The sequence below is a fragment of the Castor canadensis genome, chromosome 5 (genome assembly GCF_047511655.1).
Source record: "Castor canadensis chromosome 5, mCasCan1.hap1v2, whole genome shotgun sequence".
Lineage (NCBI taxonomy): Eukaryota > Metazoa > Chordata > Mammalia > Rodentia > Castoridae > Castor > Castor canadensis.
The window spans coordinates 168,677,894-168,703,009 of record NC_133390.1 but is presented as its reverse complement, the minus strand read 5'-3'; the positions used below and the strand labels follow the sequence as shown (position 1 = coordinate 168,703,009).

Below are 25,116 nucleotides of genomic sequence, written 5' to 3'. Positions count from 1 at the left end.
CTCCAGAGGCACCTGCACACCCATGTTTATTGTGGCACTATTCACAATAGCCAAGTTATGGAAACAGCCAAGATGCCCCACCACTGACGAATGGATTAAGAAAATGTGGTATCTATACAGAATGGAATTTTATGCAGCCATGAAGAAGAATGAAATGTTATCATTCACTGGTAAATGGATGGAATTGGAGAACATCATTCTGAGTGAGGTTAGCCTGGCCCAAAAGACTAAAAAACATATGTTCTCCCTCATATGTGGACATTAGATCAAGGGCAAACACAACAAGGGGATTGGACTTTGAGCACATGATGAAGCGAGTGTACACTAGAGAGGTATGAGGATAGGTAAGACACCTAAAAAACTAGATAGCATTTGTTGCCCTCAACACAGAGAAACTAAAGCAGATACTTTAAAGCAACTGAGGCCAATAGGAGAAGGGGACCAGGAACTAGAGAAAAGGTTAGATCAAGAAAAATTAACCTAGAAGGTAACACACATGCACAGGAAATTAATGAGTCAACTCCCTGTATAGCTATCCTTATCTCAACTAGCAAAAACACTTGGTCCTTCCTATTATTGCTTATACTCTCTTTACAACAAAATTAGAGATAAGGGCAGAATAGTTTCTGCCTGGTAGCAACGGGGGGCGGGGGGGGGGCAGGGAAGGAGCAGGAGTGGGGGGATTAGGGAGGGAGGGGTGGGGGAAGGGGCGAGAAATGACCCAAACATTGTATGCACATATTAATAAAAAAATAATAATAGGATCCTGAAATAAGTGGTAGAGTCCAGGTGCCAGCACCTAACCTTTGGAGACCAAGCAGACAGTTATGGCACCTGCCTTAGGACAGAGTGGCCATCAGGTTCGGTCTGCCAGAGATGGCTAGTCAGTCATGGAAACCCTAGAGTGAAATTAACGTGCAGTCCTCTGAGGCACATTTTGGCATGTACGTGAGACATTTCTAAGTCTCCCTGACAGAAACGTGGTTGGCAGACTGAAGCCAAGTCTTGGACCCAAAGTGACTTTGGGAAGGACCTTTGAAGAGGCCCCCTGCAGTGTCATCACAGGGGCTTAATGTGGCTTTCTCCAGCCTCTCCCAGTGATACCTGTGGCCATTTGCCAGTGTGCCTGCTTTGGAGGAAGGGACCCATGAATAATTCAGTACGGGCTCAGAGGAAACGTCCAGTCAACAGTTCTCAAATGCCACCATGGTCTATATCAGAGGGGAGATAAAATCAGGAATAGAGTTTAGCCTGAAGAGGGTTAGCTTCTGCCCCTGGGACCCCAGGCCCTTCCTCAGTGTCAAGGTGCATCACCAAGACAAATTCAGTAACTGGAAGGATATTAGTTCCCTGAGGAGTTTTGTCTTCATTAGGCTATGCGACACAGAGTACAAACCTGTACAGCACGTCCCTGTACTGAGTACTGTATGCAGTTGTAACCCAGTGCTATCTGTGCATCTAAACACAGAAGAGGTACGGTAGAAGTGTCAAGCAATAGAATTCTTCCACGCCATTATAATCTCATAGGACTACGTATATTTGTGGTCCTTTGTTGACAAAACATCATTCTGTAGCACATAGTTGTACTTATCAAATAAATGAACTCATTTTTGTTGGTAAAACAGTAAAATCTTGGTGATTAGTCCCCATGACCACTGCCAGTCACAGTCCTCTGTAGAGAAATACGTGTCATCATTGGAACACCTATTCACTTGACTTTATATCTACACATTTGAAATGGGGCTGTATATAGGAAATGTCTAGGGGAGTGCCACTTAGATTACAGGCATTTAATTATGCACATTTGAAATGATGCCCAAAATGATAATGTCTCATATTAGGCACAAATGTCAATATAGTACAAGCCCTGCGAACTTTCTGGAAATTGTAAAGAATCTCGTAACTTATATGCAGCAAAGAGTACCAGTTGTGAATATGGTGTTATGACATCGGCTGTGTCACTTTAGCATATAGTCCAAAATATACCCACTTGATAATCCAGTCTACGATATACATTGTTACTAATGTCTCAGAATATTTTGAATGATTTTGTAATTTGGACAGTCATTTTAACATTCACTTTTACTAAAATTCTAAGTCATTTAATTACTACACCAGTCTCATCCAAATAGTCATTAAATGATAGTATGTTTTAGAGGCCTAAAATCTCATGAAGACCAATTACTTCGAAGTGGAAATTAGATGAAATAATATATGGCAAAGATGCTTAAGCAAACACCGTAATGCGCTGTGCAATGATTTAGTAGAGAGCACTCAGAATAACACCAGAGTTGATGCTGGAGAAATTAATGTAGATGCCTCCATGATGAAAAGAAATTTATGCTTCCTGAGAACGAACCCTTCCTATTCTGTCTTGTTCTCCTAAGAGATTAGTATTGAATGATGCAGGTTTTAAATTTTCTCAAGACTTTAGGAATACAATTCTTGCATACATTGCTCTATTGTTTATGCATGAGAGTGAACTGAGTTTTAAATTTTTGGTTCGATTTTGTTCCTGCATGTGGTGTTTACATTTGCTTGGAAACCCTTAGGAGATCTGTTTGACTTTTACAAAATATAAGTCAATGCTTTATGTTCTTGTACAAAGTATATTTCATTGTAAAATACCTTGTAACCCCATCGTGTCAAGTTATTATAATTCTGTGCTTTATAATTTACATTATAATTTTAATGGTTACCTAATACCCCACTTAGTGGGTTTTTAAACATTTAGATTTTTTACAGTGTATTGCTATTAACCTAAACTGAGAAGTGTACCTATACACCTATCTTTGGACAATTATTTCCTTGGGTCATATTCCTAGAATAGAGTTCTACATTACATAAAGTGCATCTTCCAAGTTGTTTTATAAATTATATTCTAAAAAGAAATTTATGAGAATGCACATTTCTCCAAACTTATGCCCACACTGGATATCATCTTTCTTTATAATCTTTGCCTACAGTAAAGGCCAAAAATGTATTTAAGCACTTGCATTTTTATTTGTAATTTATGGACTGTTTCATGTATTTATTCCTCGTTTGCATTTTCCCTTTTATTACTTGTCCTTCATATCCATGGATCACTTTTATGGTAGTGTGATCTTCTTATAAATGTGTAGGAGATAATTAAATGAAGTCAATAAACCAGTTCTCTCACATACTTAGCAAATATATTTTCCAAGTGTGTTTACTTCTGAAAAACAAGGTTTTAAATTTTTCTAGAGTGCTAGTCACCTGTCATTTCTTTAGTGGTGGCTGCCTTTGATCTGTACCCATAGATCAAATGAGAAGATTGTTTTATATTTTCTCTAGGTACTTGGTGATTTATTAGTAAAATGTTAAACCAAGAATGCATATGAAATTTGTGTATAGCACGTATGCACTAGCAATGCAATCTTCCTCTCCCACGCCCACCACATCACAATATATTTTTTATGACTTTATTTTTCTCAGCCCCCCCAACACCACGTGCAGTTCCTTAATGGAAATTTCACTTTTTCCATACTCTACATTCTTAAGAATTCTTGGGTTTGTAACTTTACTGTGTAATAAGAAATATTCTAATTTTTCAGTTAAAAAGTCCTGGTTGCTATTTAGGGATTTTCTTCCAGATGAATTTTAGCTGTGTTCTGTTAAGTAAGACAAATAAAAAAAAAAAAGGAAAACCCCATCTCACTCAGCATGTTGAGATTTTGTTTGGGACTTTGTGAAAGGATCTGGACTCTTCCCAAGACAAGACAGCAGTTCCTGGCTCCACAGCTTTAACAGAACATGTGGAATGTGTGCCATTTCTTTTGTGAGTTGTGCTCAATTCTCGTTAACTCAGTCATCGGTACTTGATGCGACTATGAATGGAACTTACTATTAGTAAATTACTGTCTGATTACCATTGGCAGAAGAGAAGCAATTGAAACAAAAGCATATTGACCTGCACATCATCAAAGTTTATATTACCAAAGATGAGATACACTGACATCCTGAGGGTGAAACTGACTGGTGTGGTTTACTAGAAGAAAAAGTATTTCTTGTGTAGGGTTCCTGCCAAGAAATGTAAAACTTAAATTTAAGAATAAGAAAATCAGGCAGTCATCTTCAAAATCACCAATGTCATCAAATACAAAAAGCCTGAGGAATTATACTAAAGGAGTTTGAATGATAAGGCAACTGGATGTCACCAATGACCGTGAATTGGATCCTGGATCAGAACAAAATGTAACAAAGAGTATTATTGGACTTTGGGTGAAACTTGAATGTGGTCCTGATATTAAATAATACTCTATCAGTGTTCAATTTCTTGAATTTCATCGTTGTGTGGTTATATATCTTAGAATCTTTAGAATGCTGAAGCTCATACTACTCTTGAATGGTGAAGAGGATGAGGAATGAAGAGAGAGAGAGTGCAATGCAAATGCATGGGCAAAATATTCACAGTTGATGAATCTAAGTAAACAGTTTACAGATGTTTGGGTAGAATGAATCATTGCTCCAACTTTTCTGTAGGTTTGAAATTTGTCAAAATAAAAAGCTTTAAAGGGTAAGAAAATTATTAACATTTTTTAATGCAAAGAACAAAATAGCACATTGAGCTAGTAGGACCTATTTCAACAAAACTGTCACCTAACATTGACCATGGTCGTCTGTGGGAGGGGAGATTATGAGCACACTGCCTTCCACCAAACTTTCCTTTGATTTATGTATATTTGTCATTTTGTCAGTTGCACGTGGAGGTAGTATTTGCACTGGGGGAGAAAACTTGCTGGCCACGAGTATTGATCGTTTAAAATCATTTACTACATTGCCTACTTTATTTTCCATAATATTTTGCTGTATTGCTTGGCTTTAGTTCTATGAAACAAATCTCTGTTTTCATATATATGGTGGGCATATATCTTGCTTCTCAAGGTGGCTTTGCGTCTAAAGGGACACTGGTTGTAGGTGGCACCGAGTTCGAAAGCCTAACCCCGGGGAGGGGGTGGAACCAGGTCTCCATACACAAGTAGAGCTGGATCTGGAGCACAAATCACGCGACTCGCCCAGGAGACAGGAACTCTTCGGACCTTCCCTAAGGGAGGCGGGGACTTCCGCGGGACTTGCGGGAAGCGGGTGGAACGTTTGATGGAGGGGAAGGGGGCGCGCAGCTCTTTCTGCGCATGTGCAGTTCCTCCTCGTTGTTCCTCGCTGCTCTCGCCTCCAGCTGCGCGGGGCCCAAGGCGCTGAGGCTTGGGGTCTGCACCGGGCTCGGTGACCCGGCTCTGCGGGAAGGGGGCACGAAGGTCAGAACCCGGTTTGGAGAGTTGCTTTGCCAGGCTTGGGGTGGGTTTGTGTCTCCAGCTGTGGAGCAAAAACTTGGGCGAGTCGCACGGTGTGTGGGGGGGTGTGAGATCCTCTAACACTTGTTCTGGAGTCCACTCTGTGTTTGCCGGGCTGGTGAGCCGGGAGATTTGCTCCCGGCCTGCAGGTTTCTCCAAGAGGGTCGGGGTGAAGAGCGCTGGGAAAAGGCGTCAGGTGTGAATGTTGTTTGCAGGAGCTCCGCGGATTTGCACGTCCGCAGAATAAGAGATTTTTGTGTATGGATGGGCGAGTGGGGACTGGAGTTTAAGCTCAGGGCTTCGCGCTTGAGCCACACCTCCAATTCGAGGATGATTTCTGAAGACATGTATTACATGCCTGTAGGTGAAGGGGCAGTGTAGCATAGAAGGCTAGTTTCAGAGCTTGAGCTCAAATTCTAGCTGTGTCCACAGAGTCCGCATGGGCAAAATGGGAAACCTCTAAGACTCAGTTTCCCCATCTGGAAGGTCTTCCTCAAACCTGCTTCAGGATTGCTCTGAGCACTGCATGAGAGAGCACCTGCAAAGCCCCCTTTGGAGGGCTTGGCACTGACTCGGCATAGGAAAGGTAGCCTGCCTTCCTCACTGTATGTTCTTTGAGTTCTGTGAATCATTTAATTTTCAAAGACCCCTGAAAGTTGCTGTTACCAACCCATTTTAATAGAAAGAAAAACACTCTGGGCGTGGGGTGCACAGCTAGCAAGTGAAGGAGCTGGGATGCAAACCTCAAACCGGCTTATATCCAAACCTCACACTGGGTTTTATACAGCAGCTATGAGCACTTAGCTTAGGGCCACAGGAAGTGAGTACCTGGAGTGTGTGAGGACTGGTGATTTCTTCCCTGGGGTTACTACATAACTTAGGCCTCTGGGCCCATCTGTCTCAGGTCACCTGTGTCCTCAGCAGTTTACAAGCTCCCAAGCTAGAAGTCTGGAGGCTCTCAAACTAGCCCGAATCAGAATCAACTAGATGGCTTGTTCGACCCAACAGATGAGTTCCTGATTCAGGGAACTCGAAATCTGGAGAGAGACCCCAAATTTGCCTATCTGGTTTCCAGTGATGTGCTGATAACACTGGTATGGGGCCTGCCCACTGTGAGAACCACCATAGAGTATGGTGAATTCCAGGAGAGTGGGACCCAGCCAAAGATTCCAGATTTGAATTTGAATTTGAATTTAATCCCTTCAATCAGGTTCAAAGTTCCCTGGTACACACAGCTTTTGTGAGAGAGAAAGAAGAGGAAACCAGAAGCAGAAATCCCACCTGGGAGACTCACACCCCCTCCCAGGTACAGTGCATCACAGCTTCAGGACCCATACTGGGAAACAGGCAGAGTCTTGCTCTGAGGGACTTCCTGGTCTTCTGCCTTGGGTTACACCGACAGGGAACCAGAGGCAGCTAAGAACTGTCATCAGCAGCAAAGGTGTGAGCCACTTCCAAAGAAAAGAGGTATGCTGGGCTGAGGGTGGTGGACAAGAGACAGCTGCATGAGAAAAGGAAGTTCCATGGAGGATGGTGAGGACATGGTCAGGAGGAAGGTTGGGGAGACACTGCCTCCATTCCTCTCATACTCCTCTCATACCCTGAATTCTCCAGCTCTCAAACCACACCCATACCCACAGCAGGACTTAAGGACAAGCTACCCACCCCCATTCTCAGGGGTTATATAATTCTGCCTCATTTGAAAAGTGAAAAGTGTGCCTGAGAGGGTAATTAGCACCGTGATTAACTGCATGGTTTCTGAAGCCTGATGGCCTGGGTCCAAAACCGTTCTTCCCTGTCCATTGCGTCATCTGTGAAATGAGAATAACAATTGTGCTTGCATCTTGCTTGATTTTAAGGTCTAAGTGAGGAAATACATGTAAAGTGCCTAGACCAATGCCTGCCACACACCCAGTGCTGCATGAGTACTGTTGTTCTCTGATGCTATTCAAACTAGATGGTTATAGTCTGGGTTTCATCACTCATTAGTGACTAAGCCATAAGGAGCACGGGGGCCCCCTGACTCCAAGGCCATTGTCCACCTTGTCTCAGTTAAGTCTCTTAATAAAACATCCTTTGGAGACACTGAAGCCAAAGGAGGATAGGCTTTAAAAAAAAAACCTCCCTTAGAGCACACCTAGTTCCTGTAAATTCTTTACCCTCGGGAGTTAAAAATACCTGTAGAAAAGAAGAGGAACAGCTCTTTATAAGGTTTTTGTAGTTGTGTCATTTTTGCACCTTTTATTATGGGAAAAATCAAAGCATACAAAGGAAAGAAAACACTGCAGTAGCTCCAAGGTATATGACAGCTTCAGCACAGAGCCAATTTTACTTCATTCATAGCCCCCAGCTCTGTGTACACGTACATACATTTCCCCCTTCTTCCTTCCTGTGTATGTTTGTTAAAGTAAATCCCAGATGCTGAAGGCTCCAGGTGACATTGTCCCGCCACCTGCACCTGGCCATTTGTCAGCAGGTAAGTGTGGATCTCCAGCAGGCCCCGTGAGGACCTTGAAGGTAGACTGTTGCTCACAATTTCTGTCTTCCTTCCTCCTCCAGGTCCACCTTCACCGTTCTCTAAACTTTTCCAGGAGCAGAAGAAAATGAACGCGTCCCAGGTAAATTGTTCACTTACTCCATGTTTTCCGCAAAATGTAAGAGTTACTTTGAATTTTTGGTAACCACGCTTCCCTGTCAATTGTTTGTCTTCGTTTGTTGATTCTTTTTCACTACATTATTATTTTACTTTCTTTTTTCTTCTTCTAGTCATTTCAGAGGTCTACATTTTATTTTTATCCATGATTGATCACCCCAACACATTTTTCTTTCCACATCAGGAATTCTCCTTTAAATTCTCCTTTACCTACGATACCAGCTAAATACAGCCCTTCTGCAAGTCAGGTTTTATGGAAATTGTCTACATGCTACATTTTTTCTCTTTATCTAGGATGTAGTCATTATACAGGGGGACTCATAGTGACAATTCTGATTTGACTTATATTGTGCATTAGTTCCATTGCCCCATTAAAAAGAACAGTCTCTCTTTTTTTTTTTTTTTTTTGGCAGCACTGGGGTTTGAACTCAGGGCCTCATGTTTACTAGGCAGATGCTCTTACTACTTGAGTGTCTCCACCAGCTTTTTATTTAGAGTAATAAATGTTATTTTCTAATCCTTTGTTGGCAGTTGTGCCACTTGTCCTAGCTATTTGAACCATCATAATTTTCTGATTTTTTTGCCATTCCTAGTTTGGACATATGGGAGCAAAATGATAATAGTTTGTCACTCATCATATTACCTATAATTTAGAACTGCCCACCCTGTTCCAGCCTCTGTTAATCCCCGACCTGGATTAGCTCATATAATTCTGACAATGTTCTCAGGTAGGTATTTTTATTGCACCTTTTTTACTGAGGGCTACAAAGATTTAAGTAATTCTCAAACACTTGTGGCTGACATAGTTCAAAGGTACATCATTAGCTGTTTGGAGACCTCAGCAATCCAAGTGCACTGCAAGTTTTTCACTCATTTTTGAGAGTAAATTATCATCTTTTAATGTTTCAGTTTGCACGAGAACCTGGAATGGGAGGTCTCTTAGGAAAGGTACCCAGGGTATATAAAACACAAATATGAGGCATACTATACTCAAAACTGATTTGTTGTTGATCTGAAGTTCAGATGTAACTGGGTGCTCTGCAGTTTCCTTCCTGACTCTGGCAACCCTACTTAGGTAGATAGGGGTAGGGGGCGTGAGGTGCCCTCTGCTGACCATTAGGGCTGGCCGTCCCACCCATCCAGAGGAGCAGGCATTCTTTGTTCTCCAGGGCTGATTTTATGACCTCATTCCAGATGGCCACTGGCAAAGTGGTATGCCCCTTTTGCCATCTGTCCGGTATCAGATCTCTTTCCCACAACATGTGGCTTTGTGTGAAACTGTAAGCACTTGCTCACACCCCTTATAAATAACAGTTCTCGAGGACTTTGTCTGTCTGTCCACGACTGTACCTATAGTGTTTTCTTGCTCGACTTCTAAGTTTGGATAAAGGACTGTGGAGCACTGCACACAATGACTGGGTTTGGTTTGCCCTCTGGACCTGGATGTCAAAAGTATCCTGTTCTGCCCAGTTCCTCCACTGAGAGACTGATGAAAAAGTTCTAGCTTAAAGTCCTTTTGCCTCAAACTATTGTGAGAAGAGACCACCACCACCGTCTCCAGCATTCAGAGAGCCAGAAGTGCTGGGGCAATTTGGTTGTCATTCTTTTGTGGGGAACTTTCTCTTTCCCCTCTTCGTCCTTCTTCTCCATCATCCTTGGATTTGAGATAGTTCATCATGCAGCATCTGCTCATTGGTTCTTTTTTCACTCTGCCTGCTTGGTTATTGACTGCATCCTAGCAAGATGAGGTCGCACAGCTCACAGGTGTTTTCAGTTATTTCTGTGTGTGCTTCCTTCCGCTCTCCTCTTTGTCCTTGCTACCCTTGCTACACTGGAGCCTGTCCTCAGTCTGCTGTGCTCCTTCGCTTCACTTTACTCCTCATTTCCACTTTTCTGTGTCTTCAGTCTGTGCATTAGAAATTTACTCATTTTTTTAACCCATGGCATATTGTTCCCAAGCCTTCTCTGCAGGATTTTGGTTTTGGTTTTTTCCCAAGTCAGTAACAAAATATTTAATATCTTTTCTTATGGCAAATTTTTCTCATTTTATGGAAATAAGACACTTGAGAACACCGATTTGAACGTTTAAACATTGTTCTCGTCAATGGCTTAATTAAATTTGTTTTCAAGGTTAGTCCTCTATTCATCTCAGTACTTACCTTGTAGGCCTTCTTTTCCTCTACATTAAATTTGTTCAGCACCCTTCAAGTGTCTTTTGTTTTTTTGTACATTTAATGGGTTTCATTATGACATCTTCAAACATGCATATAATGTACTTTGATCATACTCACTCTCTATCACCTTTTCTTATCCCCACCCCACTCCACCTGGCTCCCGTCCTCCTCCCAAATAGTTCCTCTTCTCCTTTGTGACCTTTTAAAAACCATATTCTACATATGAGAGAGAACATATTTGTCTTTCTGCATCTGGCTTATTTCGCTTCACATGACGATCTCCAGTTCCATCCATTTCCTGCAGATGACATAATTTCATTCTTCTTTATGGCTGACTAATACTCCATTGTGTATACACACCACATTTTCTTTATCCATTCATCTGTAGAAGGGCACTGAGGCTGACTCCACAACTTGGCTGTTGTGACAGTGCTGCCGTAAACATGGGTGCGCAGGTGTCTCCTCTTGATGCTGCTTTTCCAGCTGTTGTTTTCCCTCATGTTTGGCCCTGGGTCCATGCAGGTGGCTGATGTGTGTTTATGCAGCAGCATGGAGCTGTCTGTGGCAAGCTTGCCCCTTGAACGAAGGGCTGACTTGGAGCATTTCATCAGAATTGTCAGGAAAGTCTGTGTATAGATTCCCTTTAGACTGTACAGATAGGGGCAGGGAGGCAAATAGAGCAGGACTTTCCCTGACCTAGGGCACTTTAATCTATACCCCGGAGCAAAGAAAAACTGCCTAATAGCAGGGCCTGTGCACAATACTCAGCTCCTCTCTTTGGTTGCAAGTTCTCACGGACTCCCAGGGCAGCCCCCTGCTCTTTACAGGGAACAGCTTCCTCTAGGGTAAGTGACCGTTAAGGATTCTAGCCACCTTCCTGCTTGCCATGCTCCTGTCCAACTCCAAGCCCCCACTGCGTCTGAGCAGGGAGGCCTTAAGAGAGACCCGAGGCTTCTGCACATTCTATGCTTGTGCTGGAGGTGAGCACAGAGCCTCCAGCGCCTGCTTTCTACCCTGTGCCTTCCAGAAACTAGTAGAAACCTTGCTCACTTTCTGACGGCCCCTCCTGTACTCCTCTGCGCTGATGAGCATAGTATTTCTATGTTTCTCTCTGCCGTTGTTTTGGAGGCAGAAGAGATAAATGTGTGTGAGATCAATCCAGGAGTGTCACTTACTCTTGAACTTGTCACTCATTCCTTAGCTGCTTATGGTGCACCACTGTGGGCCAGGACTGTGCTGGACAGAAGCTGTATGTGCATCTGCCCGCTCCTGGTCCTGGCTTCTTCCTGGGAGACAGGACCCACTCTTCCTCCTCTGCTGGCCTCAGGCTGTACCCTCGATATCCACGCTCCTTGTGAGCAAGTTCCCGTTTTAATGGTCTCAGCTACCACTGACTTGCATGTGATTCCAGTGTGTCTTTATCCTAGACCTCTCTCCTTATATCCACTGTTACCAGGGCATCTCCACCTGTATAATTCACATACGTGAAATATAACATGTCCACTGGCTGGCTTTTTCTCTCTCTTTCTGCCTGATGCATTCTGTTACCTTTTTTGTCCATTTGAGCACAGTGTGTGGCCCCAGCATCAAGCCCACTGCTCTTGTGGATAACCTGAAGTTGATGCTCCATGTTCCCTCACTGCGTCATCAATTGCTGCGTAAGTCCGGGTAGAATCGGCTCCACCTTCACTGTCACTGCTACTACATTTAGGGGGACAGTCATCTCTCACACCAGTTTGCTATCGTCCTCTCTAACTTCTCCTTATAAGTCTCCTAAGCTTGATCACTGACATTTTGGACTGGATAATTGTTTGCTGTGGGGATGACCTATGTGTTGTAAGATGTTTACATGCTTGACGCTAGAAGTAACCCTGCCTCTCCCTTAGTGTTGGCCACCCAAAATGCCCCCAGCCATTGCCACAAGCCCCCAGGGAGGCAAAGCCACCTCTGGGTGAGAACCACTGCTTTAAAACACTATCCAATCTGCTTCTGGAATGTCACTTTTAAAATATAAATCCGTTGTGTTGCTCATGTGTCCCCATTATAGACAGAAGTGACTCCCAACAAGGTTAGGAGTGTGCTTCCCGGAGGAGCGCGCAGGATGAGCAAGGCATGCATGGAAAGAAAGTCTTAGAGTATCTACTACATTTGTTTTTTATTACTTTTGGAGAACAGCTTGCTAGTTGTATGCATCTGTGATATATAAATACACTGAAGGATGCAAGAAAAATTTTCTCTGACCACTGAATAACTCTGCTGTTTTTGTTTTTTCTTTTCAGTAATGGGGTTTGAACTCAGAGTTTTACACTTGCTAAACAAGCTTCTGCCACTTGAGCCTCCAGCCCTTTGTGCCTCAGGTTTTTTGTTCATTTGGTTGCTTGGTTGGTTTTAAATAGAATCTTGACTTAACTGGGGACAGCCTGAGACCTTGATCTTCCTCCCATGCCTCTTGTGTAGCTGGGATTACAGATATGCAACAGCATAGTCAGCTGATTTTATTGAGATCGGGTCTTGCTAACATTTTTCCAGGGCTACCCTCAACTGCAGTTTTCCCCATCTCTGTCTCCTTAGTAGCTGGGATTACAGGCATGCACCATCACACCTGACCTACCTCCACTGTTCTTTATCTCACCCAACCCCACAACCCTCTTCTTCTCCCATATCATATGATTTGCAATTCCTTTAATTTAAGGTATGGTTTTAATGTTGTCTATGCCTTCGCTTATGCTATTGCCCCATGAGCACACACAATTCACTTTTTACATGCAATCAGGTCTTGTTGATTATGAACTGAAGAAAGGCAAATTCACTTTTCTCCCACTTTGTAGCCTCTGGCTTGACCACACATTTTTTGTGTCTCCCACAATTCATTGTTACATGTATATGTATTTAAAGAAAGTCTTCTCATCGGTCCATAAGATCCTTAAAACCAGGTCCTATGTTTTATTTCCCTTAGTGTTCTCCAAAGCCAGAACAGATCCAGGCGTGCAGAGGAAACTATTTTATGGGTTGATTAGTGAATTTATAGGTATAGAGGCCTAGCTATGATGATTTCTGTTTCTTCCCCAAAGTGTAACATAAAGGAATGCAGAATTAGACACCCCTTGTACCATTTTCTGGGGAACTCTCGGCACAGTAGGAGTCTGTGCTGTAGGTATTTCATGGCACTGGTTGAGAAGAACTGGACTATTACAGGGACCAGTGTTGTTCGAAGATGTGTGTGTTGACTTCACACAGAAGGAGTGGCAGCTGCTGTCCCCTGCCCAGAGGCACCTGTAGAGGGATGTGAGGCTGGAGACCTATGGGCACCTGGAAGCACTGGATAAGCCCAGCCCCCATGCAGCTCCCAGCAGCATCCATTTCCTGTCTCAGGAGCCAAGTCCTTGCAGGGAGTAATAGGAATTCCTTGTCCTAAGACTCTTTTAGGGCACTTGAAAGAATATTATATTCTCACTTCCCTGATGAAAGGGTCTTTCACCAGATGTCCTCCACCCCAGGCAGGGAACTTAGTCAGTGGCCCAAGCAGTGACAGGGTAACCAGATGTCCTCCTCCTCACCTCAGGTTGGGGACTTAGCCACTGGCTTTGATGAACACAGTTAGACACCATCATTTGGGACTTCTCCCTTTTGTCCTTCAAAGGCCTTAGCCCTAAACAACTTTGCCAGCTCACCTGTCATTTCCATCACAGGGCACTGTGCTACCAAACCAGAGCTGATAAGCAAATTGGAACAAGGAGGAAAACCTTGGGTAACACAGAGGGAGCTGCCGAGTCACAGCCACTCAGGTGACTGAAGATCAGATAGAAAGAAGCAGGAAGAGATCAGGTCCCTGGTGGTCACTTCAGGGCCCGGTTTCTTTGAAATGTGTTTTAGAAATCTCTTTCAAAGGCTCAACTTTGGAAGTGATCCCATGCCTCAGATATCAAACTGCCAAGTGTTGCTCTCACATATGAGCGTTCTTTGTTTCTGTTTGACTTTGTCGGAAAGAGTTGCTTGGTTTTCAGAGAATCCGGTTGCTGCCCTCCTCATCCTAGATGTTTTTTCTGTTTTCTCTCTGTTCAGCAGTGCCAATTGTTCATCTTTCCTCCAGTATCAAACTCCCATTTGTTTATTCATGCATTCCTCTACTCTATAAATATTAAGTACTTACTGTGTACCAGTCCTACCTTTTCTAAGGTGGGAGATGCAGAAGCAAGATCTCTGCTGCTATCAAAAAGTGCAATTGGCAAATAATCCATGACAGAGCAGGTAGACATCAGCACTGTGAAGAGTTAAAGTCAGATGGCCGTGATAATAGTAATAATAAAAATAATAAATTTTACTACAATAGATTGTAAAGTGATAAAGATGTGTATTTTAAACAATGGAATAGTCACATTGTCCCAACAGATATGCATGTTCTGAGTAGAGCTAGGGATTAAATAAGTGAAAACCATGAAGGGTAGGGTTGTGGTTGGAAATAAACAATTTATGAAATTAAATAGACTCATCTTACAGGAACTTAAAATATTGTAGACTTGTGAGGTGATCTCTTGAAAATGTATGGTGAATTTAGATTAAGAATCTAGTATAAAACCTAGACACAAAAATCTAATGTCACATTTTCTATGTTAGCTATTGAGTTCTGTTGGTTTTATCTACTACAGAAAAGTTGTAAGTGTTTACGCATGCAGTTGATGTTATTGAATAAAATGAGGGTAAAAAGGATAACAATAATCACCCATAGCCAAAATTGTTTACAGCATAGACAAAAGTTAGTAAAGGTCCTTGGACCACATCAAGTAGCCAGATGTTTGAGTTTTCACAGGGAAGAGAAGTGAGAGAGAGAAAGAAAACATGGTAGAAAATTAGCATTAAAAATGAAGAGTTACAAAGTTGTATTTATATAAAAACTTACACATGATGTATGTAGCTGCTAGGTTCAAAATTGCCAAAATTGAAAAGCAAACAAGATGCGAGTGGATAAATAAACATGGTGCATCCAGACAATGCAAATATTCTGCAGTAAAAAGAAGCAAGTTATGGAACCATAAAAGACAAGCAAGAACCTCAAAAACTATATTCCTAAGTGAAAGTAGCAGGTCTAAAATGCTACACACTACATAGTTCCAACTCTATGACATTCTGGAAAAGGAAAAGCTATTGAGTCAGTGAGAAGATCAGCAGTTACCAGGCATTGGTGGTCCAGGGGCAGAGTAAATGAACAGACAGAGCACACAGTGGACAGTGAAGCCATTCAATGTGTCACTATAATGGTGGATATTTGTCACTACATATTTGTCTAAACCATAGAGTGTTCAACACTTGGCACAAACTCTAAGGTAAACTATAGACTTGGGTGATAATGATGTACAAATATAAATTTAATTATCAAAATATATGTCACTCTTCTGAAAAATATTGGTAGGGGGGAGGTTGTCTATAAGTGGGGCAGAGGAGATAAGAATTCTCCACACCTTCCATTCCATTTTACCATGAACCTAAAACTCAGAAAAATAAAGCCTAGTTTTTAAAAATTCAATATTGTGACAGGGCACAAACAGTTGGTAATGTAAACCAGCAGATCAAAAGAGGGAAAAGTAAGATTGTCATCAATACAGATTGCTATTGATTAGCTCTACGAGAATCAAATGATAGCAACAATAGTCAGAATATGGAGGTGAATTGGATCCTGTTACAAGTGTGACTTGTCCTCTCAGATATTTTAATATTCTCATTAGACATGGTTTTCCCGTATTAAAGCTATATGGAGAGATGGGTCCTAAACTATGGGACTGACCTTTAGACTTGAGGAAATGGGTGATTTCATAACTTTAATTTGGGGGCAGGGTACGAAATGGTAACAAAAAGAGAAAGATCAGAAATATGTAGAGTGGAGTAAGGATCCCACTGTGGTGATTAAGGACTGAGGGAGAGACTAAGGGTCTAGTGTCTAGCCCAATCCATGCTCAAATATTTGCATTGGAAACTCTTTGGTCCTCTTTGTCTTGCTGCTCAGTGTGCTCTATCTTTGCCTCATTTTTAATGTCCTCCATCCTTGGATCATTCATTTTCCTGACATTCTTTGTTCCCAGTTCACCATTCTTTGTGTTTTATTTCAAGTTCTGTACCAAAGCTACTAATATTTATTTTCATCTTTCTCTTCCTTTTTCTACTACAGTATGTGTCTTTGTCTTTGTTTTCATATTACCCAACCAACTGACTAAAGAAATGTCTGATTTAGACTGCTATCTTCCCAGGAGAATGTTCCTGAAACCTCAGAATCAATTCAGCTTAGAGCACTTGTGTACAACCCCTGTCCTAAGAACTATGTTAAGATTTATAACATATGGTTAACTTTTAATATTTCTAGAAATCCAAGAAAATGAAGAGAAATATTTGAGACAAGCTTTATTCATCAGCAATAAAATATTGATGAGGAAAAGAAATAAGACCACAAGAGAAATAGTTAATATGGCCACAAATCCAGTACCCTCAAGAAAAATAACCCATAAATGTGACTCATTTGGAACAAGCTTGGAAAGCATTTCATAATTAGTTATTAGCAATAGGAACCATATAAAAAATGTCTAATGATTTCAATGGATGTGGGTCCCTTGATACTAAGCATGAGAAAACTTGTACAGAAAGCAAACCCTGTGAAAAGGATCAAAAGAAGAAATCCCACAGTCCTAAGAAACACCTTACTCAACATCAGAAGAATTCATCTTTGGAATACCTGCTTGAATATGATAATTTCAGGACAGCTCTGCACAAAAAAGATAGCCTTTGTTATATGTGAGAGAGTTCCCACAGTAGAGAAATTGTCAGAACATAACAAATATAGACAAACCTTCATCCAAAAGTTAAACCTCAGTTCTTGTCCAAGAACCCTTAGGGAAAGAAAGCCACACAAGTCCAGTAAAAGTGTGAAATCCCCATGCATAAAGTCAAAATGTGCACACCAAAGAACTCACATGGGGGAGAGACATAATGAATGTACTAAATTTGGGAAATCCTTTAATAAAAGTCAAACCTTATACAACATCAGAGAACGTACCCAGGAGAAAAACCTGATGCGTTTAATGAAAGTGAGAAAGCCTTAAGGAGGCCACGCCATACTCAGAAGGAGAGAACTCATGCAGGAGAGAAGTCTGACCATAGAAAACACAGGGAGAAATCCAACCTCACTGAACATCAGAGAACTCACACTGGAGAGAAGCCAAAAATGCAATGCATGTGGGGAAACCTGCGTGAAATCAAATCTTACTCAACATCAAAGGACCCACACAGGACAGAAACCTTATAAATGTAATGAAAGGTGGAGATCTTTCTGTGTGAAATCCAACCTTGTTGTGCATCAGAGAACTCACACAGGAGAAAAACCTTACAAATGTCCTGAGTGTGAGAAAACCTTCTACGAAAAGTCAGCCCTCACAAAACGTCAGCGAATTCACACAGGTGAAAAACCCAATAATGTAATGGATGCAGAAAAACCTTCAGCCAGAGGTCAGCCCTCACCAAACATCAAAGAAAAACACACAAGAATAAATCTTCTGCCAACACCTGCCACATGTAGAAACCGCATCAACAAGACAAACTCATGGAACATCAGCAAAATCGGAGGGCAGAAATCCTAACGTGTAAGGAAGTCTTAATCAATAGGTTAAAACTAATAGGAACTGGAGAATTAATGTAGAAGTGAAACCATACGAGTATTTTGAACATGGAATGCATTCACCAAGAATTCAAAGTTGCTGAGGGAAAATATGTAATTTTCAGGAATATGGGTAAAAAGTGACTATAGAAATGTTTGGTAAGTTATAGTTCAGATGTGATACTAAAATTATTAGAGAAAAGATAACAGAAAATATTCTGTTCTTAGTAGAAAAATGAAATGTGAGACTTTTCTAAAAGGGTGAATAATTTAAATCATTGATAGAGCAGCAGTAAACAGAGTCATTTTGACCTAGCTTTCTTCATATTTTTTGTGGCACTGGGATTTGAACTCAGGGCCTCATGCTTGCTAAGCAGGTGCTCTACCACTTGAGTCACTCCACCAACCCTTTTTTTGGTTGGATATTTTTGAGATAGGGTTTTGCAAACTATTTGCCTGGTCTGGCTTTGAACTGTGATCCTCCTGATCTCTGCCTCCTGAGTAGCTGGGATTACAGGCGTGAACTACCAGCACACAGCCTTCATTTTCTTGATTGTATTTTTCCCCTTTGATTCCTAGCAAAATTTCTCTTAAGTTTTTTTAAGTAATAAACACTTACCAAGATAGAAAAAGTAAAGCATGTGGAAAAGAAACAAGACAATATACAGTAATCTAAAGTAAAAATGAAAAGAATAATAAGTAATAAAATTATCATAAATAATACTAGCAAGTTGAATTCCCACATCAGAGGCAGAGGTAGTTTGTAAAATGTATCTAAACCCAGTTGTCAAGGGGAGTCTGAAAGTTAAAAGATGACAAAAATGCACCTTTAAAAAAATCTATCCACTAAATTGTGACTACATAAGGGTGAGTAGTCCTGTGATTCCATTATTCAACCCCACTCCCAAGAAATTGTAGTCTGCGGTGAAAATGGATATTAAAAGTCCTATGTGTGCCTGTGTGTAGTGGCACATGACTAAATCCCAGAACTCAGGAGGTGGAGACTGGAGGATGGCAGGTTTGAGGCCAGCCTGGGCTACATAGTGAGTTCCTGTCTCAAAACAACAAATAAACAAAATTGTCTGTGCACTTGGCACATAGTAACTGTGTACTGATTGTCCTCTTCTTTCTCTACTAGTAGAACTCCCTGCTGAATGTTAGCATGGAGTATGACCATCCAACTAGAATCTACATTTCCTACCCTACTTTGCCACCAGAGGAGTAAAGAAGGGAATGGCACCTACCTGTCCATTACAACTCGTATAGATTATTAGCAGAATTTAGCAGGCATTTATTTCCAATGGATTTATTGAGACATTATCCACATTTGGATAGCAACAACAAAAAAAAAAGCCCTGAAGGCCACCACAAATATACAATAATATGAGATTGACGAAATGAGTTAATGGCACATCCAAATGACAGAATGTCTATGGAGATTACCATGTGCCAGGCACTGTCCTAAGTAATGTGCAAGTTTAAATGACATGAGTAAATTGGCATTTAATCCTCATAACAACCTGGGATGTAGGTACTGTGATCCCCATTTTGCAGATAGAGAAAACAAAATGTGGAGGTCAGTTGTTCAATGTCATACAAAAGGGAGACGTGGAGCCAGGATTTGGGTCTTGGAAGTCTGGTTCCAAATGCTGTGTTCCTAACCACTAGCTTCTTCATCTTCTCAACTAAAATGACCTTTCAGGGAAGTACCACTGATGGGAAAATATGTTCATGTTTTGCTGATTTTCTGTCTTCAACTGACATCTTTAACCCTTCACAACCAAAGGATCCACAGAAAACCCTGGAAAGTGCACAGCCAGGCAGGGGCCCCCAGGGATGTCTGTCTGTTTTAGTGATGTTCCCTTGGTTGTCATTTTTAGTAAGAAACCCTGTAAGACACCTTGTCTTGGTATTTTTCTTGGAATGATGATGAGGGCACTGAGAGTGGAGCAACTTGGTATTCCATCTTGATGTGGCTTCTAACCAACTATGTGACCTAGTCCAGCACAATCTGTTAATCTTTAAAGTAAGGAGGCAGAATTAGAAATACTGGGATGTTTTCTCCTCATTGTGAACTTTGTGTGTTGCCTCTGCAGAGGCCAAAGATGATGACTGTGGAGTGGAGTGGGTGTGGGACCAGCTCAGATGGTGGAGAGTGAGTAAGAACAAAGAATGCATGGGTCTGGAGAAGATTGGGCCTGAGTTTCCTCCACATCAGGAAGGCCTGATGATGCCTCCCTGTCTGCTCTTAGCAGCTCACGTCTCTGAATGTTGCCCTAAACCTCCCATTGTCATGCAGTTCTGATAATCTGCATAAGGGCACCATGACATTTTCCACACTAAACAGGAAGATAAAGAATTGCTTCTGAGCCAGGCACCGGTAGCTTATGCCTATAATCGTAGCCACTCAGAAAGCAGAGATCAGGAGGATCACAGTTCAAAAACGGCTCAGACAAATAGTTCATAAGAACCTATCTCAAAAATACCCAGCACATCGAAGGGCTAGCAGAGTGGATCAGGTGTTAAAGTACCTGCTATCAACTGAGTTCAACCCCCAGTACCACAAAAAGAAAATTGCTTCTGGCCCTCCTCCCTGACTAGGACTTTCACCTCTGCCTTTAGCTCCATGAGAGGTCTCATCTCCACAAGTGTCCCCTGGTGGGTATCTATTCCTGGAGTCCTCTATTCCTAACACCCAAGAGTCACTGCATTCATGAGAAGTCAGCACCTGGGCCTCAAGCACAATTTCACATTAGATGGGTTGTCCCTGCCATGCCTGTATCTTTGTCAATATCCTGATTGGGATTTGTGTGTATTTGCAAAATGCTACCATTGGCGGATATAGGATAAAGGCAGCACAGGACATCTCTGTATCATTTCTCACAGATGCCAAACACATATAAATCTATTATCTCAATTCAGTTTTTTAAAGGAGGTACAGAAACAACACATTACCTGGGGTAGCAGTTCCTCCCCGGGAGGGGAGTGAAGAGGAGAGGGAAGAACTGACACTGCCTACAGCATGGTACTGGCCTTAGATCTATAGTGAGGACAGGGCTTAAAAACCACATGTGCAACCCCCATGATTCTCTTTTCCAGAGCAACTTAATTTCTGACTCTAAGCCCCCATTCTGCGTGATACTAGCACATTTGGATAAGCAAAGGCGAATTCTCTGACGCATTCAGTTCTCAGGCTGAGAACACAGTCACATTCAGGATGACTGTCTCCTGGTCCACCTTCTCCTTCACATTAAAGCTAATCTGGAGTGGGTGGCAGAGATGCACTACAGAGGCTGTGGTGGGAGAGGCTATTGCTTCTCCATCTGACTTTGGTCCTTCTCTGTCTGGCTTCTGCTCCTAAGGCTGCAGGTGCAGTGGTCACTCTCCTAAGCACAGATGTTATGTGGGGGTCCCTATGAATGCTGCCTGGGTAGGCTGGGCACTTACTCAGTGCGTATTAGCCCTTGTCTTAGTCCATTTTGTGCTGTTAAACCTGAGACTGAATGTACTGATGGACAGAAATTTATCTCATTTTTGTGAAGGCTAAAAAGTCCAAGATAAAGGGGCTAGTATCTGGTGAGGGCCTTCTGAGAGAGAGAGACAGAGAGAGAGACAGAGAAAGGGAGACTAGAAGTCAGAAGAGAAAGAGAAGTGAGAAAGAATGGCCACACTAGCAGACTTGAGCCCATTCGTGAGGGTGGAGCCTTACGACCTATACACCTCTCGTGGGGCTCCACCCCCCCAACACTGGTGCACTGAGGACTGAATTTCCAACTCATGCCTTTTGAGGTGCTCATTCAAACCATAGCAGACCTCTAGACTGATGATCCATGACACAGAGTCACCTCATCAATTACTTACCAACAAGACTGTCCTTGCCGTATCCTGACCAAATATGAGTCACAGAATGAAGTCATAAATCAGCTTTATTTTTATTTTTTACTGTCCCTTTAAATCTGAACCGCCCCTGGATGAAACCATAAGGTAATAAATAACCAGCAGCCCTGCCTGCAGCTGTGTAGGCAGGGAGACCTCACTGGGACTGCAGGGGAGAGAGGCATGACTGCTTGCTGGGGGAGGGGAGCTGGCTTGTTTGCTACTTGTCATAATGTTTGCTGCCTGCTCAATATATGCTGAGCCCTTGGCTTTGAGTTCGTTAGCAGCCCAGGGTATGGGAACATCTAACTGCACCCATGGCACTGTCTGGTGGGACCTAAGGGCAGGGGAGCCTGAAAGAACAATGCTGCAGCACTTCCTGTCTGCTGTGGCTGGGAGTGACACACGGTGTCCATCTCAGACATTGTCTGCTTTGGACACCTATAGAGGCACTGAGGGTGATCTTCTGAGGGTGGGGTTCTTTCCCAACTCCCTCTTGACACTGCACCAAGAAGAAGGAGCTGCTCCTTGCATATTCTACTCTCCTGAGCTCTGCCTACCAGGCTTTCTGGGTCAACTAACCTCCCCTGTCTGGCTTAACCTTACCTGGGCATCTCACCTGTGATTCTCTGCTGCTGCCCCTGCCTGGGCTTCCTCCATCTCTGTAAACAATCCCCTGCAGAAAGCCAGCACAGACAGCAGTTGACCCTAATCATCCTCACTTCCCCATCTTCTAGGAGGAAGAGCTTCTGTCTCAGAGCTCTCTCTGAATCTGCTAAGAATGTGACTAAGAACTGATTCTGAACACCAGGTTCACCTCTGACTGGGTTCTGACTGGGTTCTGAAGCCTTGTTGGGCCTCAGACCCAAACCTGGCTGTCGGCACCTCACTCTATATGCCATTAAATTTAGTTTCCTAGAGGAAGTTCCTCTAATGAACAGCAGAGGGCTCTGGTCACATACAAAAGACCTGCAGCTTCCCTGCCTACCACACCCCCTTCTCATTGTGGCCTCCCTTTTTCATTAGCCTACAATGATTCACAGTCCTGGGGAAACATTTTTCACAGACATATGTGTGTCTCTACACTTCTGTGAAAGAATCAAATCCCATAAGTTTACATTTTAATTACACACTGCTCCATCCCTACCTCCTTTTTCTCTGAGGGGAAGAGGACGTGCATTCTCAACAGAGTCAATGTTACCCCAAGGGGCAAAACTTGGTTCTTCCATCACCTAAATCATAGCTCTTATATCAGTTTGTGGTTCTCCAGAGGACCACAATATATAAACAAATATACAGTATATTTGTGGTATTAAAATTTTTACAGAAAGGAGACAAGAGAAAAAAATTATCTTAAAAATCTCCAAGCAGGGAGCTATAACTTTAAAAGTTGAGAAACACTGAGTGAAAGGAGGAGGCTGGGTGCAGTGATGCAAGTTTATAATCCTAGCTACTTGAGAGGTGGTGATCAGGTGGGTCTAGGTTCAAGGCCAGTCCTGGGGGAAAAGTTCATGAGACCCCATCTCAACCAATGGCTAAGTGTGGTGGCTCATGCCTGTCATCTGAGCTATTCAGGGAAGCACAAATAGGAAGATCTCAGTCCAGGCCAGCCCAGGCCAAAAATAGACCCTATCTCAAAAATAACCAACATAAAAAAGACTGGCAGAATGGCTAAGTGGTAGAGCACTTGCGTAGCAAGCGAGACCTTGAGTTCAGCCCCCAGTACCAACAAAAGAAAGAAGACAAAGAAAGAAGAAGGAGGAGGAGGAAGAAGAGGAGGAAGAGGAGAAAAGAATGGTGATGGATCAAGAGAAGATGCTGCCAAAGTAGGGGTACATAAGACAACTCATCTAGAACTTGAGATGCACCATGGGGCTGCCCAGCCGCAACAGTTCCTAACTGGAGATCCCATCTTGCGCAGTATGGGCCCAGCTGGAAACCCTGAATCTCTGTGTTCCACTCTGATCACCTGCAAGTTTCCTCTAGCCCCTTCACAATCCCATCTACCCCTAAACACCCAGTGACCTGCTTTGGGTCACTCTAGATTGGTTTGTACTTTCTTGAAAGTATTCTGAAATAGAATCCATCTATGAGAATCAACTAGAGTCAGGTCATCTCTGTCCAAGGAGTCAACGTCTAACTATCACTGTATCTGCCAGCTAACATCCCGAAATTGCTGCCTACATGCTTGGTGAAATGCTGCTTGACCTTGCAAGGTTCTTGCGGTCAAAGAGCTGTTTATCGCCAGATGCCCTAATCTCAAACTGCTTGACCTGTCTTTTCTGTACCTTCTTTTTTTTTTTTTTTTAGCTTCATATTCTTGAAATCATAAGTAAAAATGCCATCCCCTGTCCCCTGTCTGCAGGGGACCTTGAGAAATCACTCTCTCACTGGGCTGTAAACCATGAGTAATCACACTCTCGTTAAATTGTAAAATGTCACTGCATTGGAAAAACCTTGCCCTTACCCCAAACAATAGCTAGCCAATTGGGAAGATTGTGAACCCAAACCTGTCCATCAGGGTAAGAGGCAAAGAGATAAAAACTGAGCTGACTCCCAGCTCAGTGTGTTCTGCCTAACAGACTATGGTCTGTGACTGCACCCTTCTGCAGAAGTAAAACTTTTCTTTTTGCCTTGTTGAGCGACTCCTGTGTTTCTCTGATCACCATTTGGGAACAGTACTTCTAACATCACTATGTACTTTCTTTTCTGGCCTCTTTCGCTGTGTAATTATTTTGAGATTCGTCCATTTTGTTGGGTGTATTAACAGTTCATTTCTCTTTGCTGCTGAGTAGTACTCCATTGTAAGGGTATACCACGATGTGCTCATCCATTCACTTGTTAATGGATATTTGGGCTGCACCCAAGTTGAAGCTATCATGAAAAAGCTACTAAGATTATTCATGTCTTGGTATGGCCATGTATTTTCATTTCTCTTGAGTGAACACCCAGGAGTGAACTACAGGGTTATATAGCAAGAGGACGTTTAATTTCATAAGGAAGAGACTGATTAAAGTCCCTGCCTCCAACCAGTGGGGCCCTTTTCCCACTCCTCCAAGTGGGAGAGCCACAGTCAGTGACTCAAAAGGATTCTTTCCTAAGAAGATTTCCTTTTTTGTCTTTCAGTACTGAAGCTTGACCTCATGGCCTCAAACTTGTTAAGCCATGAGTGTTCTACCACTTGAGCCATGCCTCCAGCCCTTTCCTAGGAAGTCCTTTAAGTGATGCCTAGTGGCCACATCCACCCTTTGGAGAACAGGGTTGAACATCACCTCAAGTAACGCCAAGGTGACTTTCTGAAACCTCTCTTCAGAGGGAGGAAGGGACATATATGCACATGAAATCTCTGGCATGCCATAATACATCTGATGTTCCACAAAAATGTGGAAAATGCAGAGGAATTCAAAGAAGATAAAATGGCTGGTAACACCATCTTTGAGAGGTACATGTGGCAAACCAACATAC

The 25,116-nt window shown here is 42.5% G+C and overlaps 1 long non-coding RNA gene across 1 annotated transcript; it reads left to right on the top strand.

Annotated features, from left to right (window-relative positions):
• The first annotated feature begins 5,139 nt into the window (after positions 1-5,139).
• LOC141423417 (uncharacterized) lies at positions 5,140-24,140 on the top strand. The gene is made up of 4 exons (XR_012448284.1): positions 5,140-5,276; positions 6,523-6,618; positions 7,872-7,930; positions 16,492-24,140. It is a non-coding gene; the product is annotated as an uncharacterized lncRNA (long non-coding RNA).
• Positions 24,141-25,116: the final 976 nt, after the last annotated feature.